At 45.5% G+C, this 19740-nt stretch overlaps 1 protein-coding gene across 1 annotated transcript in view; it reads right to left on the reverse strand.

The window, feature by feature from the left end:
* The window catches only part of LOC115194970 (obscurin-like), a 65615-nt gene that overhangs the window by 14327 nt on the left and 31548 nt on the right, over nucleotides 1-19740 (reverse strand). The window lies entirely within an intron of this gene.

Consider the following 19740-nt stretch of genomic DNA (forward strand, 5'->3'; position numbering starts at 1 on the left):
ACACGTCAGAGTAACTGTCTCTCCAGGGAACACAGGGTTTGGTTCTACAGTCAGTGTAGCTTTGGGCAGAGCTGCAGAAACACACAACATATGTTTTTAAAACAACTAAACAGCATCCTTAAAATATTGCCCAATGTCAAGTGGTTATCCATCTGTACTCCCAGTCAGTGACTCCTCCACCCTGTATGTCACATCTGAGAGTGACAGACTCTCCACTGAATATCTGGGAGCTGTTGGGGTGTATGGTCAGAACAGCCTTCACCACTCCTGCTCAAAATCAAACCAGCATGATACACATGTTATTTCGAGACACTAAAAACACAAAATATGTCCAGCCAATATCAACTTTAAAAATCACAAATAAAGAAATAGGATGAAGCATTAAGAGATGGAGGCTTGATGAAGTGAACAAATATCTACCATCATCATCTTCAGAGTGTCCAGAGTTGATGTGTGTATTCAGCACTACAACAAAGAAAGTCACATTGCACCAATATTAGCTTGAAATAAGTAACAACATGCCATATTCAGGTTACTGATTACCAAATACTTTATACTTACTGTACTTTATTTTAAAGGTGCAATTTGCAATTTCCACTTTTTTTTTTTGCACTTTTAAATGACTAATAGCCTTTCATTCTAAAAGAGTGTAACTTGTTATTGCCTCATTCGGAAAAAACACATGATTCCAGATCAAATCAAATGTTTTGGAACACTACACATATCAAATCAAATCAAATTGTATTTGTCACATGCACTGAATAAAACAGGTGTAGACCTTACAGTGAAATGCTTACTTACAAGCCCTTAACCAACCATGCAGTTCAAGACAGAGTTAAGAAAATATTTACTCAATAAACTAAAGTAATAAATAGTAAAATTTAAATAAAAGGTAACATAATAAAAATAACGATAATGAGTCTATATACAGGGGGTATGGGTACCAAGTCAATATGCGGGGGAATGGTAGTAGAGTTATTTTGTACATGTAGGTAGGGGTAAAGTGACTATGCATAGATAACAAACATTGAGTAGCAGCAGTGTAAAAACAATGGTAGGGGGGGGGGGACATGTCAATGTAAAATGTCCGGATGCCAATTTCATTATTTGTTTATAGCAGTCTTATGGCTTGGGGGTAGAAGCTGTTAAGGATCCTTTTGGTCCTAGACTTGGCGCTTCGGTACCGCTTGCCGTGCGATAGCAGAGAGAATAGTCTATGACTTGGGTGACTGGAGTTTTTAAAAATTTTTGAGCCTTCCTCTGACACCGCATAGTATATAAACTCAGCAAAAAAAGTAACATCCCTTTATCAGGATACTGTCGTTCAAAGATAATTCATAAAAATCCAAATAACTTCACAGATCTTCATTGTAAAGGGTTTAAACACTGTTTCCCATGCTTGTTTAATGAACCATAAACAATTAATGAACATGCACCTGTTGAACGGTCATTAAGACACTAACAGCTTACAGACGGTAGGCAATTAAGGTCATAGTTATGAAAACTTAGGACACAAAAGAGGCCTTTCTACTGACACCAAAAGAAAGATGCCCAGGGTCCATGCTCAACTACGGGAACGTGCCTTAGGCATGCTGCAAGGAGGCATGAGGACTGCAGAATTGGTGCAGTCATGAGTGAACAGGGAGTACAGGAGGAGACTGAGCACGCACCCTTGAGGGGCACCTGTGTCGAGGATCAGCGTGGCAGATGTGTTGTTACCTACCCTTACCACCTGAGGGCAACCTGTCAGGAAGTCCAGGATCCAGTTGCAGAGGGAGGTGTTTAGTCCCAGGGTCCTTAGCTTAGTGATGGTCTTTGAGGGCACCGTGGGGTTGAACACTGAGCTGTAGTCAATGAATACCTCATAGGTTCTCACATAGGTGTTCCTTTTGTCCCGGTGGGAAAGGGTAGTGTGGAGTGCAATAGAGATTGCATCATCTGTGGGGCGGTATGCAAGTTGGAGTGGGTCTAGGGTTTCTGGGATAATGGTGTGTATGTGAGCCATGACCAACCTTTCAAATCACTTCATGGCTACAGACGTGAGTGCTACTGATCAGTAGTCATTTAGGCAGGTTACCTTAGTGTTCTTGGGCACAGGGACTATGGTAGTCTGCTTAACTTCTTTGGGATAGGGGGCAGTATTTTCACGGCCGGATAAAAAATGTCCCCGATTTAATCTGGTTACTACTCCTGCCCAGAAACTAGAATATGCATATAATTAGTAGATTTGGATAGAAAACACAAAAGTTTCTAAAACTGTTTGAATGGTGTCTGTGAGTATAACAGAACTCATATGGCAGGCCAAAACCTGAGAAGATTCCATACAGGAAGTGCCCTGTCTGACAATTTGTTGTCCTTTTGTTGCATCTCTATCGACATTACAGCATCTGTGCTGTAACGTAACACATTCCAAGGCTTCCATTGGCTCTCTAAAGCCGCCAGAAAGTGGAATGGCATGTCTGCTGTCTCTGGGCAAAGTACAGCAGCTCTGTTTGTGAGTGGTTAGCCTGGGGACAGTGAGACTGGAGATGCGCAGTCACGAGACTTCTCCATTTTTTTCTTTCAGCCTTTGAATGAATACAACGTTGCCCGGTTGGAATATTATCGCTATTTTACAAGAAAAATAGCGTAAAAATGTATTTTAAACAGCGGTTGACATGCTTCTAAGTACGGTAATGGAATATTTAGAATTTTTTGTCACGAAATGCGCTCGCGCGTCACCCGTCGGATAGTGACCTGAACGCACGAACAAAACGGAGGTATTTGGATATAACTATGGATTATTTGGAACCAAAACAACATTTGTGGTTGAAGTAGAAGTCCTGGGAGTGCATTCTGTCGAAGAACAGCAAAGTTAATCCAATTTTTCTAATAGTAATTCTGAGTTTAGGTTGTCCCAAACTTGGTGGGTGTCAAATTAGCTAGCCTGTGACGGCCAAGCTATGTACTCAGAATATTGCAAAATGTGCTTTCGCTAAAAAACTAATTTAAAATCCGACATAGCGATTGCATAAAGGAGTTCAGTATCTATAATTATTAAAATAATTGTTATGTATTTTGTCAACGTTTATCATGAGTAATTTAGTAAATTCACCAGAAGTTTTCGGTGGGTATGCTAGTTCTGAACATCACATGCTAATGTAAAAAGCTGTTTTTTGATATAAATATGAACTTGATTGAACAAAACATGCATGTATTGTATAACATAATGTCCTACGAGTGTCATCTGATGAAGATCATCAAAGGTTAGTGCTGCGTTTAGCTGTGGTTTGGGTTTATGTGACATATATGCTTGCTTGGAAAATGGCTGTGTGATCATTTGTGTCTATGTACTTTCCTAACATAATCTAATGTTTTGCTTTCGCTGTAAAGCCTTTTTGAAATCGGACAATTTGTTAAATTAATGAGAGTCTTATCTTTAAAATGGTGTAAAATAGTTGATTGTTTGAGAAAATTGAATTGTGGCATTTTAGTTGGTTTTGTATTTCGCGCCGTGCGATGCCATTGGCTGTTGGCTAGGGGATCCGCAGGCGGACCGGGTTCCGCTAGTGGAACGTCTGTCCTCAACAGGTTAAAACATGTTGGTATTGCAGACTCGGACAGTGAGAGTTTGAAAATGTCATGAAGACACTTGCCAGTTGGTCAGCGCATGCTCGCAGTACACTTCCTGGTAATCGGTCTGGCCCTGTGGCCATGTGAATGTTGACCTGTTTAAAGGTCTTACTCACATCGGCTGTGGAGAGCGAGATTACACAGTCTTCCGGAACAGCTGGTGCTGTCATGCATGTTTCAGTGTTATTTTCCTTGAATAGAGTGTAGAAGTACTTTAGCTCGTCTGGTAGGCTCGTGTCACTGGGCAGCTCTCGGCTGTGCTTCTCTTTGTAGACTGTAATGGTTTGCAAGCCCTGCCAAATCCGATGAGCGTCAGAGCCGGTGTAGTACGAGCCTGTGTAATATGATTCAATCTTAGTCCTGTATTGACGCTTTGCCTGTTTGTGTCTCTGTGTGTGAAGTAAAGGTGGTCCAGAGTTATTTCCCCCTCTGGTTGCATATTCAACATGCTGATAGAAATTTGGTAAGATGGATTTAAGTTTCCCTGCATTAAAGTCCCTGGCTAATTGGAGCTTCGCCTCTGGGTGAGCTTTTTCCTGTTTGCTTATGGCGAATACAGCTCATTGAGTACGGTCTTAGTGCCAGCATCAGTCTGTGGCGGTACGTAGACGTCTACGAAAAATACAGATGAAAACTCTCTAGGTAGATAGTGTTGTCTACAGCTTATCATGAGATACTCTACCTCAGGCGAGCAAAACCTCGAGACGTCCTTAGATATCGTGCACCAGCTGTTATTTACAAAAATACATAGTTTGCCGCCCCTTGTCTTACCAGATTATTCTGTTCTATCCTCCCAATACAGAGTATAACCAGCCAGCTGTACTGTATGTTTATAATGTTGTCGTTCAGCCATGACTCCGTGAAGCATAAGATATGACAGTTTTGAATGTCCTGCTGGTAGTTTAATCTTCCGAGTAGGTCATCGATTTATTTTCCAACGATTGCACGTTTTCCAGCAGAATGGTTGACAGTGGGGGTTTATTCCATAGCCTACGAATTCTCAGAAGGCAGCCTGCCCTCCGGCCCCTTTTTCTCTGCCTTCTCTTCACGCAAATGACGGGGATCTGGGCCTGTTCCCGGGAAAGCAGTATGTCATTCACATCGGGCTCGTCGGACTCAAAGGATAAAAAGGAGTATGCCAGTTTGTGGTGAGTAATTTCAGTTTTGATGTCCAGAAGTTATTTTCAGTCATAAGAGACCATAGCAGCAACATTATGTACAAAATAAGTTATAAACAACGCAAAGAAACGAACAAAAAACACAATTTGTTAGGAAGACGTAAAACATAAGCTTTCTTCTCCGGTGCCATCTTGTGTCATGGCTCACATCAACACCATCATCCCGGAAACCCTAGACCCACTCCAAATCACCTGTTCCCTGGAACAGGCACCACACTGTCAGGTCTCTGACCTCCTCCCTATACGCTTTGCCTATTTGATGGTTCGTCTGAGGGCATAGCAAGATTTCTTATACGTGTCCGGATTAGTGTACCGCTCCATGAAAGCGGCAGCTCTAGCCTTTAGCTCAGTGCGGATGTTCGCTGTAATCCATGGCTTCAGGTTGGGATCTGTACGTACGGTCACTGTGGGGACAACGTCGTCGATGCATTTATTGATGAAGATGGTGACCGAGGTGGTATACTCCTCAATGTCATTGGTCATTTGACCACTTCCGTATTGAGCGAGTCACTGGTACTTCCTGCTTTAGTTTTTGCTTGTAAGCAGGAGTCAGGAGGATATAATTGTTGTCAGATTTGCCAAATGGAGGGCGAGGGAGAGTTTTGTATGTGTCTCTGTGTGTGGAGTAAAGGTGGTCTAGGGTTTTTTTTCCCTCTGGTTGCACATGTGACATGCTGGTAGAAATTTGGTAAAACTGATTTAAGTTTGCGTGCATTAAAGTCCCCGGCCACTAGGTGCACCGCTTCTGGATGCACATTGTCTTGTTTGCTTATGGCCTTCTACAGCTCAGTGAGTACGGTCTTAGTGCAAGCATCGGTTTTGTGGTGGTAAATTGATGGCTACGAATGATATAGATGAGAATTCTCTTGGTAGATAGTGTGGTCTACAGATTATCATGAGGTACTCTACCTCAGGCGAGCAAAACCTTGAGACTTCTTTAATATTGGAAATCGTGCCCCAGCTGTTATTTACAAACGGACACACACCCCCACCCCTCGTCTTACCAGACATAGCTTCTCTGTCCTGCCGATCCTCACATATGCATTCCTCTTTTCCAGGTGGTTGAGAGCTGTGTACATGGATCTTCACATGTGATCACATAACCTTTCACATGTGGAATCAATGAAAACCATTTGGTTTTAGAACACTTCACATGTGATGATATTTCATATGAAGTTTCAGATGTGGATATTTTTAACACTACATTTCACAGTTGATAACCTAAAATGTGTCGTTAGGATGTCCCCGGGCCGTCACACAGTCACAGTGTTTTCAACTTTCATTTTTGACACACTTTGACATGATTACATTGTGATTGTTTATTTATACTGTAATTTTTATTCAAGACATCCACTTGACCAAGAAAGAGAAAGTAAGTTAACTGAATGACTACCGACCCATTGCACTCACTTCCATCATTATGAAATACTTTGAGGGGCTTGTCAAAGACTACATCACATCCTCCCTCCCCGACACACTCGACCCTCTCCAATTCCCCGACTGCCCCGACAGATCCACGGACGACGTAATCGCCATTTCACTGCACACAGCCCTCACCCACATGGACAAGAGGAATGCATATGTGAGGATGCTGTTTATCGACTACAGCTTGGCTGTCAATACTATAGTGCCCTCTAAGCTCTCCAGAAAACTCACAGCCTTGGGACTGAACTCCTCCCTATGCAACTGGGTCCTGGACTTCCTGACGGGCAGCCCTCAGGTGGTGAAGAAAGGCAACATTACCTCATCAACACAGATTCTCAACACAGGGGCCCCACAAGGGTGCTTCCTCAGTCAACTGCTGTACTACCTGTAATAACACAACTGCATGGCCACACACAGTTCCAACACCATCATCAAGTTCACTGGCAACACAACAGTACTAGGCCTGATTATCAACAGCGGCGAGACACCATACATTGAGGAGGTAGGCACTCTGCCAGTGTGGTGCCAGATAAACAACCACTCCCTCACCAGCAAAACAAAGGAGCTGATTGCGGACCTCAGGAGGAACCAGGTTGGACATGCCCCATCCTCATCAATGGGGTCACCGTGGAGACGGTCAAAAACTTAAAGTTCTTTGGCGTACATATGTTAGAGGAGCTGAAATGGTCAAACCACATGGACACCGTGGTGAGGAGGGCTCGACAGCAACTCTTTAACCTCAGGAGGCTTATGAAATTAGGCCTTTTCCCAAGGGGCCTCACAGTATTCTACAGGAGCACCATCAATAGCATGCTGTCGGGCTGCATTACAGCCTAGTATGTCAACTGCATCACAGCCTGATACCGACAATTACCCTGCCCACACCCTAATGGACATTTGTATTTTTCATTGTCACAGTTGTAAATATGTGTATATTATTTTATTTATTTTTGTTATTGTTTCATTTACACCTGAACTGTTGGATCTCAGAGCTTAAGTATTTCACGGTACACTGCAATTACATCTGTGACCTTATGCATGTGACTAAATAAACAACTAATCTAAATGCAACATGTCCTCACAAGCATTTCACTACACCCGCAATAACATCTGCTAAATATGTGTACGTGACCAATAAAATGGGATTTGATTGAAACTAACAATCTCTTGGTTCATGGCATTCCAATCTTCCACAGCACCGTTTCTGTGTCAATAACTGATTTCACCTGTATTCCTAAATGTTGAACTTTACTGTAAATCTCAGCTTTGTTTAAAATACACTCAATAAAACCTATTATATTTATCATAGTTATTCCTGACTCTCTGTGATAATTAAAAATCCCAAGGCACTTATTGTAAGACTAGGGATGTTAACCCTGGTGTCATGGCAACATTCCCAACCTGGCCACCTAATCATCCCCCTCATTACTAATTGGCATAATACAGTGTCTTCAGAAAGTATTCACACCCCTTGCCTTTTTCCACATTTTGTTGCGTTACACTGAATTTCAAATGGATTAGATTGAGATGCTGTGGCACTGGCCTACACACAATACCCCATAGTTAATTAAAAAAGAAAAGCAGACATTTCTTGAGTCAATAAGTATTCAACCCCTTTGTTATGGCAAGCCTAAATAAGTTAAGAAGTGAATTGTGCATAACAAGTCACATAATATGTTGCATAGACTCTATGTGTGCAATGATAGTGTTTAACATGATTTTTGAATGACTACCTCATCTCTGTACCCCACACAGACAATTATTTCCAAGGACCCTCAGCTGAGAAGTGAATTTCAAACACAGATTCAACCACAAGACCAGGTTTTCAAATGCCTCTCAAAGATGGGCACCTATTGGTAGATGGGCAAAATAAAAAAAGCAGACTTGAATATCCATTTGAACATGGTGAAGTTGGTAATTACACTTTGGATGGTGTATCAATACACCCAGTCACTACAAAGATACAGGTGTCCTTCCTCACTAACTTGCTGGAGAGGAAGGAAACTTCTCAGGGATTTAACCATGAGACCAATTGTGACTTTTTAAAAGAGTTAGAGTTAAATGGACATGATAGGAGAAAACTGAGGATCGATCAACAACATTGTAGTAACTCCACAATACTAACCTAATTGACAGAGTGAAAAGAAGGAAGACTGTACAGAATACAAATATTCCACAACATGCATCCTGTTTGCAACAACACACTAAAGTAATTCTGCAAAAAATGTGGCAAAGCAATACCGTTTTTTGTACTGAATACAGAGTGTTATGGTTGGAGCAAATACAATACAATACATTAAAAATGACAGCCACTCTTCATATTTTCAAGTGGGGACTGCATCATGTTATGAGTATTCTTGCAATCGAGGACTGGGGAATTTTTCAGGACAAAAAATAAACAGAGTTAAGCACAGGCAAAATCCTAGAGAAAACCTGCTTGTCTGCTTTCCACCAGACACTGGAGATGAATTCACCTTTCAGCAGGACAATAACCTAAAACACAAGGCCAAATCTACAATGGAGTTGCTTACCACGAGGATTGTCAATGTGGCTGAGATACAGTTTTGACTTTACTTGAAAATCTATGGCAAGACCTGAAAATGGTTGTCTAGCAATGATCAACAACCAATTTGACAGAGCTTGAATCATTTTAAAATGAATAATGGGCAAATATTGCACAGTCCAGGTGTGGAAAGCTCTTAGAGACTAACCAGAAAAACTCACAGCTGTAATCGCTGTCAAAGTTGATTCTATAAAGTAATGACTCAGGGGTGTGAATAATTATGTAATTAAGATATTTCTGTATTTAATTTTCAATAGATTTTCAAACATTTCTAAAAACATGTTTTCACTTTGTCATTATGGGTATTGTGTGTAGATGGTTGAGAAAAGTAAACAATTGAATACATTTTGAATTCAGGCTGTAACACAACAAAATGTGAATTTAGTCAAGGGGTATGAATACTTTCTGAAGGCACTCTATCACTCTTCACCTCTCCACCTAATAGCTGATGTGTGGTGAGCGTTCTGACACAGAAATGGTCGCTTTGCATCACCCAGGTGGGTGCAACACATTGCTGGTGGATGAGGTGAGTTTCCCCCTACTATGTAAAGCACTTTGAGTACCTCAGTTGGTTAAAAAGCGCTATATATATTCAAAATATAACACAGAATATACTGTTATTTTATGACAATGTTTGTAAACAATATCAGTGTAAACAAACAATGTACATGAATGAATTCCCCTAGCAACATTCCTCAGCTGTATACCACAACAAGTGGCAGGGCGGCCGTTTTGTGGTAGTTTCAATTACGGACTGGAGCTTTAAAAGACCAGAGACTTACCATGTCCTGCAATCCCATTTTAGTACCATTTACTAATAAGCATTTGTACTGTTTTATCAATAAGGAATAAAACACAAAAAAGCTAAAGCATAAACTGTACATGCATGTCTTATTCCTTTTTTCCATCAAAGGTTTAGTAAATCAGGTAATTAGTGTTCATACACAAACACACTCACTCATTCTACAGAAATGAACAAAGGCTGTGAGAAAAAATAGTAGCTTTTAAAGGCGTGTTTATTTTCTGACCAACTTCTCTGTATGGCCCCAAACTGCATGATCTGACACTGGTTCCTTCCTCTTTATTGGAGGAAGAGGATGGAACGAGAATAGAATAGATGCTTGTAGGCCCTTTGCTAAGTTGTCAGGTTTCAATCCTACCCAGCAAATTTCAATTGTTCCACTGATCACCAAGTAAATTGAACAACTTCACCCTCCCCCCACTTAACAAACACACACACACACGTGTACGCACTTACATGCATCCACCCGCACATACACACACACATGCTTGCATGCTTGCACACTTGCACGCGTGTGTCCTTAGAGACAACACAACAGCTGAGGATAAACAGTCTTTCACTAAAGGACCTTAACAATGGTGAACTGTCTCTCCATCTAAAAGATTCTGCAAGGAGCATAGGACCATGGAAAACAGAGAGTAGGAAGGAACAACCTGTTTAGTCATACCACTTCTCCAAGAGAAAGTCAACAAGTGTAAAACAGAGAGTGTACATACGGGGCTGACACTCTTCTCCAAGAGAAAATCAACAAGTGTAAAACAGAGAGTGTACATAAGGGAATGACACTCTTCTCCAATAGCTTGTCTCTTTCCCTTCTTTCTTTTCTCTATTCTTTAACCTTTCTCCCCAGCTCTGCCCCGAGGGCTAAAGCATCCGGGTGAGGATTGTCACGCCCTGGTCTGTTTCACCTGTTCCTGTGATTGTCTCCACCCCCTCCAGGTGTCACTTATTTTCCCCAGTGTATTTATCCCTGTGTTTCCTGTCTCTCTGTGCCAGTTCGTCTTGTATGTTTAGTCAAGTCAACCAGCGTGTTTTTCCCGTACTCCTTTTGCTATTCCCCTTTTTCTAGTCTTCCTGGTTTTGACCCTTGCCTGTTTCTAGACTCTGTACCCGCCTGCCTGACTATTCTGCCTGCCTTGATCACGAGCCTGTCTGCCACTCTTTACCTCCTGGACTCTGATCTGGTTTTGATCTTTTTGCCTGTCCACGACCATTCTCTTGCCTACCCCTTGGATTATTAAACATTGTAAGACTCCATCCATCTGCCTCCTGCATCTGGGTCTCGCCTTGTGCATTGATAGAGGATAGACAATTTCTTTGTTCACTATGGTACAGTTTTTACCCTACGTGACAATAGTATGCCATTTTTCTTTGGTAACACTGGTGCTCCTAAAAAGTTAGGATCACCACATGAAATTTAGGAGCACCAGAAAATAATATGTGTTATATTGATTGATATACAGCTTATATTGGGCGGGGAAAAAGTATTTGATCCCCTGCTGATATTGTACGTTTGCCACTGACAAAGAAAGGATCAGTCTATAATTTGAATGGTAGGTTTATTTCAACAGTGAGAGACAGAATAACAACAACAAAAAAACAGAAGAACGCATGTCAAAAATGTTATAAATTGATTTGCATTTTAATGAGGGAAATAGGTATTTGACCCCCTCTCAATCTGAAAGATTTCTGGCTCCTAGGTGTCTTTTATACAGGTAATGAGCTGAGATTAGGAGCACACTCTTAAAGGGAGTGCTCCTAATCTCAGCTTGTTACCTGTAAAAAAGACACCTGTCCACAGAAGCAATCAATCAATCAGATTCCAAACTCTCCACCATGGCCAAGACCAAAGAGCTCTCCAAGGATGTCAGGTACAAGATTGTAGACCTACACAAGGCTGGAATGGGCTACAAGACCATCGCCAAGCAGCTTGGTGAGAAGGTGACAACAGTTGATGCGATTATTCGCAAATGGAAGAAACACAAAAGAACTGTCAATCTCCCTCGACCTGGGGCTCCATGCAAGATCTCACCTCGTGGAGTTGCAATGATCATGAGAACGGTGAGGAATCAACCCAGAACTACACGGGAGGATCTTGTCAATGATTTCAAGGCAGCTGGGACCATAGTCACCAAGAAAACAATTGGTAACACACTACGCCGTGAAGGACTGAAATCCTTCAGTGCCCGCAAGGTCCCCCTGCTCAAGAAAGCACATATGCATGCCCGTCTGAAGTTCGCCAATGAACATCTGAATGATTCAGAGGACAACTGGGTGAAAGTGTTGTGGTCAGATGAGACCAAAATGGAGCTCTTTGGCATCAACTCAACTCGCCGTTTTTGGAGGAGGAGGAATGCTGCCTATGACCCCAAGAACACCATCCCCACCGTCAACCATGGAGGTGGAAACATTATGCTTTGGGGGTGTTTTTCTCCTAAGGGGACAGGACAACTTCACCGCATCAAAGGGACGATGGACGGGGCCATGTACCATCAAATCTTGGGTGAGAACCTCCTTCCCTCAGCCAGGGCATTGAAAATGGGTCGTGGATGGGTATTCCAGCATGACAATGACCCAAAACACACGGCCAAGGCAACAAAGGAGTGGCTCAAGAAGAAGCACATTAAGGTCCTGGAGTGGCCTAGCCAGTCTCCAGACCTTAATCCCATAGAAAATCTGTGGAGGGAGCTGAAGGTTCGAGTTGCCAAACGTCAGCCTTGAAACCTTAATGACTTGGAGAAGATCTGCAAAGAGGAGTGGGACAAAATCCCTCCTGAGATGTGTGCAAACCTGGTGGCCAACTACAAGAAATGTCTGACCTCTGTGATTGCCAACAAGGGTTTTGCCACCAAGTACTAAGTCATGTTTTGCAGAGGGGTCAAATACTTATTTCCCTCATTAAAATACAAATCATTTTATAACATTTTTGACATGCGTTTTTCTGGATAATTTTGTTGTTATTCAGTCTCTCACTGTTGAAAGTAACCTACCATTAAAATTATAGACTGATCATTTCTTTGTCAGTGGGCAAACGTACAAAATCAGCAGGGGATCAAATACTTTTTTCCCTCACTGTATATGAATTCTAGCTACTTTTGAAGCACATATTGTGCCCGGGAAACTAATATGTAACAATGGAGAGACATTGGTTTGTTATAAAAGCTAAAATGTGTATATGAATACCTGTCATTGAAATTGCAGTACTTTCTGGAATATTAGGATTCTACACTGTGTAAAAACACTATTTTCCTATTGAGTTGCATTACATTGAAAATTGTACACTGTCTCTCTAAAATGTCAGGTGACTGAACAAAGTGTAAACCAGGTATTCCCAAACTGGGGTATGCACAATGCCGTCGGGGTGTACGCCAAATAAACATTTTCTTCACATTTTCAAACAGTCCATTTATATTTTCCAACGGGGCTATACATTTGGGTGAGGTTTTTTTCTCACCTGAGTAGCCTTGTTTCACTGCCAAAAATGTTGTTAAACCATCTAGTGTTCAGTGAAATAACAACAATGTCAAATAATGGTAGCCTTGTCAAATAATTAACATCCGCGTCCACATAACATCCGCGTCCACATTAAGCGTTACTCTCTCGTGGGAATTCCACTAACGGTCCGTATGTAGACAAACGTAGCTGCTGCTCACTCTGTTTGCCATTGATAAATGGTTAAAAGTAAGGCCCGCGTCCAGAAACACATAGCAGCTATACTGGTATACTGGTGGTATAGCTACGAGCAGTTCTACACCTGCACCTGTCGATTACACAAGTTGTTCTGCTTCCACGAGCACATCCAATGCCAGTATCAGTAATTCTACATTTGTTGTGTTACAGCTGGATGAGTCAACAGATGTGGCGGGCCTGGCACAGCTCCTCGTTTATGTCCGTTACGGTTATGGGGGCTCAATTAAGGAAGACATCCTCTTCTGCAAACCACTGGAAACCAGGACAACAGGAGAGGATATTTTTTAAGTACTGGACAGGCCTGACAATGTGGGGCAGAAACTGTTTTGAGCCTCACATTTTTAGCAAAAATAAATTTTCTTTTTTTGGGGGGGCTTGCCTTTTTTGCATGTTATTTTGGCATTAATATGTGTCATATATCAGTTTGCAAACATTGTAAAAAATATATAATTGTTAATAAAGCCGCATACAAACATGGTGTCACGGTTGTCGTAAGGATTTGACCAAAATGCAGCGGGAATGTGTATACTCATCTTCTTTTGAATAGGCAGAAAGAAGGAAAACCGAAACAAAACACACGTATACAAAAACAACGACGAAACAGTCCTGTAAGGCAACTAGGCTATACAAAGAACAACTACCCACAAAATCCCACAGAAAAACACCTCTCTTAAATAGGACCTTCCAATAGAAGCAACTAGGAGCAGCTGCTTCGATTGAAGGTCAACCCCATTAACTAAACATAGAACTAGACATACTAGATAAACATAGAAATATACTAAAATAGAACATAGCCCAACAAACCCCGAAACACTCTAAAAAAACACACCCCTGCCACGTCCTGACCAAACTACAATAACAAATAACCCCTGATACTGGTCAGGATGTGACAGTACCCCCCCCCCCAAAAAAAAATAAAAAACACAAAAAAACCCCCAAAACAAAAATTATCCCAAACTAAAGGGAGGGAAGGGAGGGTGGCCACCGTCACCGACGGTTCTTGTGCTACACCCCCCCTCCCCAACCTCCTCCTACCAAGGTGGCTCAGGCTCCGGCCTTACTCCCCAACCTAACCTGTCCACCCCCGCTAAGTACTTATTAAATTTTACCCCTCCCGAAGTCTCTGGGCTATGGTGCATCGCTGAAGACCTTGGGCTGATGTGCGTTGCTGGAGACCTCGGGCTGATGCGCGTCGCTGCAGACCTCGGGCTGAAGGGCGACTCTGGCTGCGCCGATTCTGGACTGTAGGGCGACTCTCGCTGCGCCGATTCCGGACTGTAGGCCGTCTCTCTCGGTTCCGGACTGTGGGCCATCTCTCTCGGCTCCGGACTGTGGGCCGTCTCTCTCGGCTCCGGACTGTGGGCCGTCTCTCTGGGCTCCGGACTGTGGGCCGTCTCTCTCGGCTCCGGACTGTGGGCCGTCTCTCTACGGGGCACTGTCACCGGAAGCTTTGGACGGGGCACTGTCGCCGGACACTCTGGATGAGGCAGTGTCGCCGGACACTCTGGACGAGGCACTGTCGCCGGACACTCTGGACGAGGCACTGTCGCCGGACACTCTGGACGAGGCACTGTCGCCGGACACTCTGGACGAGGCACTGTCGCCGGACACTCTGGACGAGGCACTGTTGCCGGAAGCTCTGGACGGGAACTGCGCACTGAATGCCTTATGCGTGGGGCTGGCTTAGGAAGCGCCAGACTAGGGACACGCACCACAGGGTTAGTGCGAGGAGGAGGAGCAGGACGAGCTGGACTGGGCTGACGCACTGGAGGCCTGGTGCGTGGTGCTGGCTTTGGAGGCGCCAGACTAGAGACACGCACCTCAGGGCTAGTGCGAGGAGCAGGAACTGGATACACCGGGCCATGAGTATGCACTGGAGGTCTGGAGCGCACCTCCTGCACAACCCGTCCTGGCTGGATGGTAATAGTAGCCCTGCACGAGCGGAGTGCTGGCACAGTGCGAACTGGGCTGTGCAGAGGCCTGATGGCTGCCGTGCGTAGAGCAGGCGTAGGATAGCCTGGGCCAAGGAGGCGCACTGGTGGCCAGATGTGCTGCGCAGGCATCCTCCTTCCAGTCTGGATGCCCACTCTAGCACGGCACTTGCTAGGGGCTGGGATGGCTCGCACCGGACTGTTCATGCGCACGGGCGAGATCGAGCGCACTTCCGCATACACCGGCGCTCTCCACTCCACACGCTCCCCATAATAAACACGGGGAGTTGGCTTAGGGCTCACCCTTAGCCCAGCCAAACTACCTGTGTGCCCCCCCAAAAAAATTATTGGGGTTGCCTCTCAGGCTTTCTTGCTAGCCGTGTCCCAGCATAGCATCCCCGGTCCTCTTCAGCCTTCCTCCATGGTCCTTCACCCGCTAGTATCTGCTCCCACGTCCAAAACTCCTTATAACTCTGCTGCTGCTCCTTCATCCGCTGCTTGGTCCATTGGTGGTGGGTAGTTCTGTCACGGTTGTCATAAGGATTTGACCAAAATGCAGCGGGAATGTGTATACTCATCTCCTTTTTAATAGGCAGAAAGAAGGAAAACCGAAACAAAACACACGTATACAAAAACAACGACGAAACAGTCCTGTAAGGCAACTAGGCTATACAAATAACAACTACCCACAAAATCCCACAGAAAACACCTCTCTTAAATAGGACCTTCAATTAAAAGCAACTAGGAGCAACTGCTTCCAATTGAAGGTCAACCCCATTAACTAAACATAGAACTAGACATACTAGATAAACATAGAAATATACTAACATAGAACATAGCCCAACAAACCCCGAAACACTCTAAACAAACACCCCTCTCAAAACAGAACATAGCCCAACAAACTCCGAAACACTCGAAACAGACACACCCCTGCCATGTCCTGACCAAACTACAATAACAAATAACCCCTTATTCTGGTCAGGATGTGACACATGGGCTGTGTCCGAATACCCATACTAACATACTGTATACTACATACTTAATGAGTATATACTACATACTATATAAACTCAGCAAAAACAGAAACGTCAGTATCTGGTGTGGCCACTAGCTGCATTAAGTACTGCAGTGCATCTCCTCCTCATGGACTGAACCAGATTTTCCAGTTCTTGCTGTGAGATGTTACCCTACTCTTCCACCAAGGCACCTGCAAGTTCCCGGACATTTCTGGGGGGGAATGACCCTAGCCCTCACCCTCCAATCCAATGGGTCCACACATGCTCAATGGGATTGAGATCTAGGCTCTTAGTTGGTCATGGCAGAACACTGACATTCCTGTCTTGCAGGAAATCACGCACAAAACGAGCAGTATGGCTGGTGGCATTGTCATGCTGGAGGGTCATGTCAGGATGAGCCTGCAGGAAGGGTACCACACGAGGGAGGAGGATGTCTTCCCTGTAATGCACAGCGTTGAGAATGCCTGCAGTGACAACAAGCTCAGTCCGATGATGCTGTGACACAACGCTCCAGACCATGACGGACCCTCCACCTCCAAATCGATCCTGCTCCAGAGTACAGGCCTCAGTGTAACGCTCATTCCTTCGACGATAAACGTGAATCTGACCATCACCCCTGGTGAGACAAAACCGTGACTTGTCAGTCAGTGAAGAGCACTTTCTGCCAGTCCTGTCTGGTCCAGCGATGGTGGGTTTGTGCCCATAGGCGACGTTGTGATTGACTCCGCCAGGACAGCGGAGTCAATCACCACCTTCCAGAGACACCTGAAACCCCACCTCTTTAAGGAATACCTGGGATAGGATAAAGTAATCATTCTTACCCCCCCCCCCAAAAGATTTAGATGCACTATTGTAAAGTGGTTGTTCCACTGGATATCATAAGGTGAATGCACCAATTTGTAAGTCGCTCTGGATAAGAGCGTCTGCTAAATGACTTAAATGTAAATGTGAATGTCTGGTGAGGACCTGCCATACAACAGGTCTATAAGCCCTCAGTCCAGCCTCTCTCAGCCTATTGCGGACAGTCTGAACACTGATGGAGGGATTATGCGTTCCTGGTGTAACTCGGGCAGTTGTTGTTGCCATCCTGTACCTGTCCCGCAGGTGTGATGTTTGGATGTACCGATCCTGTGCAGATGTTATTACACGTGGTCTGGCACTGCGAGGACGATCAGCTGTCCGTCCTGTCTCCCTGTAGCGCTTTCTTAGGTATCTCACAGTACGGACATTGAAATGTATTGCCCTGGTGTCACGATTCCCACCGACGGTGGCGCCCCCTCCTGCTCGGGTGGCGCTCGGTGGTCGTCGTCACCGGCCTATTAGCTGCCACTGATTCCCCTTTTTGGTTTTCCCTTTTTTTGGTTTTGTGCACCTGGTTTGAGTGTGGTTAATTAGCGGGGCTATTTATGTGAGCTGGTCCGCTTCCGTGTTGTGCGGGATTATTTCAATGTTAACGTTTCATGTTCGTGTCGGCGCTAGTCTACGCCGTGTGTACTTTCTCCCCTGTGTTTGGGAATATTTTGTTTCAGTAGTGAGTCTACATTAAATACGCCACTACCCTGTGCTCGCTGCTTCCTGTGCCTCATTCCTTCACCACGACTGCCAATCCGTTACAGAATCCCGCACCACCTAAAAAGGCATGGAATCAGCAGGAGCAGCGGCCACCCCTGTCCCCTCGATGGAGGAACGCGTCCTCCACCACACTACGGTCCTCCACCGCATAGGATCCGCGATGGACCAGATGATGGAGAGGATGGACAGATGGGAGAGAAGTGGTCTCCTCTCTCCACCTCCGGCTCCTCCGATGCAGCCACCTCCTCCTCCCACTACGTCTGGCTCAGGCGCGCTTCGTCTGGCGCTCCCGAGGGAGTACGATGGGGCGGCGGCTGGGTGCCAGGGATTTCTGCTCCAGCTCGAGCTGTACCTGGCCACCGTCAGACCTGCTCCCTCGGGAGAGGAGAGCGTGAGTGCCCTCGTTTCCTGCCTGACGGGCCGAGCTCTGGAGTGGGCTAATGCGGTCTGGAATGGCCCAGACTCGGCGAGGGACCATTATCCAGAGTTCACCCGCCGCTTTCGGGCCGTGTTCGATCACCCTCCGGAGGGAAGAGCGGCGGGTGAACGGCTGTTCCACCTCAGGCAGGAGACGAGGAGCGCTCAGGACTTCGCGTTGGAGTTCAGGACCTTGGCTGCTGGGGCGGGGTGGAACGACAGGGCCCTCATAGACCACTATAGATGCAGTCTCCGGGCGGACGTCCGTAGGGAGCTGGCCTGTCGAGATGCAGCTCTATCCCTGGACGAGCTCATCGACATGTCCATTCGTTTGGACAATCTGCTGGCTGCCCGCGGGCGTTCGGAGAGGGTCCTGCCCGTTCCACCTTCGTGCACCCCCGCCCCTACCCCTATGGAGGTGGGGGGGGCCGTGCCAAGGGACACCGGAGGAGCTGGCTCCTCCTGCCCCAGCTGTGGTCGGAGAGGACACACGGCCGACCGGTGCTGGAGGAGCCAGTCTGGGAGTCGAGAGGGCAGGCAGAAGACTTCTCGGTCACCCCAGGTGAGTCGGCACCAGATTCACCCAGAACCCCCTGTTGGTCACGTGTTCTTACCTGTTTTGTTTCCTAATTTTTTTCCCTCTTCCCAGCATAGGGCGCTAGTCGATTCAGGCGCAGCTGGGAACTTTATGGATCGTGGACTTGCCATTAAGCTGGGCATTCCGCGGGTGCCGTTAGATTCCCCCTTCCCCGTGCACTCCCTAGATAGCCGACCATTAGGGTCAGGGCTAGTCAGGGAGTCTACGGTGCCACTGGACATGATAACGCAGGGGAATCATAAGGAACGCATTAGTTTTTTCCTTATTGATTCGCCTGCGTTTCCGGTGGTGCTGGGGGTCCCCTGGCTGGCTGGTCACAATCCCCGTATTTCGTGGAAACAGGGGGTTCTCCAGGGGTGGTCAGAGGAGTGTTCAGGGAGGTGTCTAGGAGTTTCCATAGGTGCCACGTCGGTGGAGAGTCCAGACCAGGTGTCCCCCGTGCGCATTCCCCCTGAGTACGCCGATTTGGCGATCGCCTTCTGTAAAAAGAGGGCGACTAAATTACCACCCCATCGACAGGGGGATTGCGCGATAGACCTCCAGGTTAACGCTGCACTTCCCAGGAGTCACGTGTACCCCTTGTCACAGGAGGAGACAGCGGCTATGGAGACATATGTCACTGAATCCCTGGGACAGGGGTACATTCGGCCCTCCATCTCACCCGCCTCCTCGAGTTTCTTTTTTGTGAAGAAAAAGGAGGGAGGTCTGCGTCCGTGCATTGATTACAGAGGTCTAAACGCTATCACGGTGGGGTTTAGTTACCCACTACCTCTCATCGCTACGGCGGTGGAATCATTTCACGGAGCAAAGTTCTTCACAAAACTGGATCTTAGGAGCGCGTATAACCTGGTGCGTATCAAGAAGGGAGACGAGTGGAAAACAGCCTTTAGTACCACATCGGGCCATTATGAGTACCTCGTCATGCCGTATGGGTTG

The sequence above is a fragment of the Salmo trutta genome, chromosome 5, assembly GCF_901001165.1.
Source record: "Salmo trutta chromosome 5, fSalTru1.1, whole genome shotgun sequence".
Lineage (NCBI taxonomy): Eukaryota > Metazoa > Chordata > Actinopteri > Salmoniformes > Salmonidae > Salmo > Salmo trutta.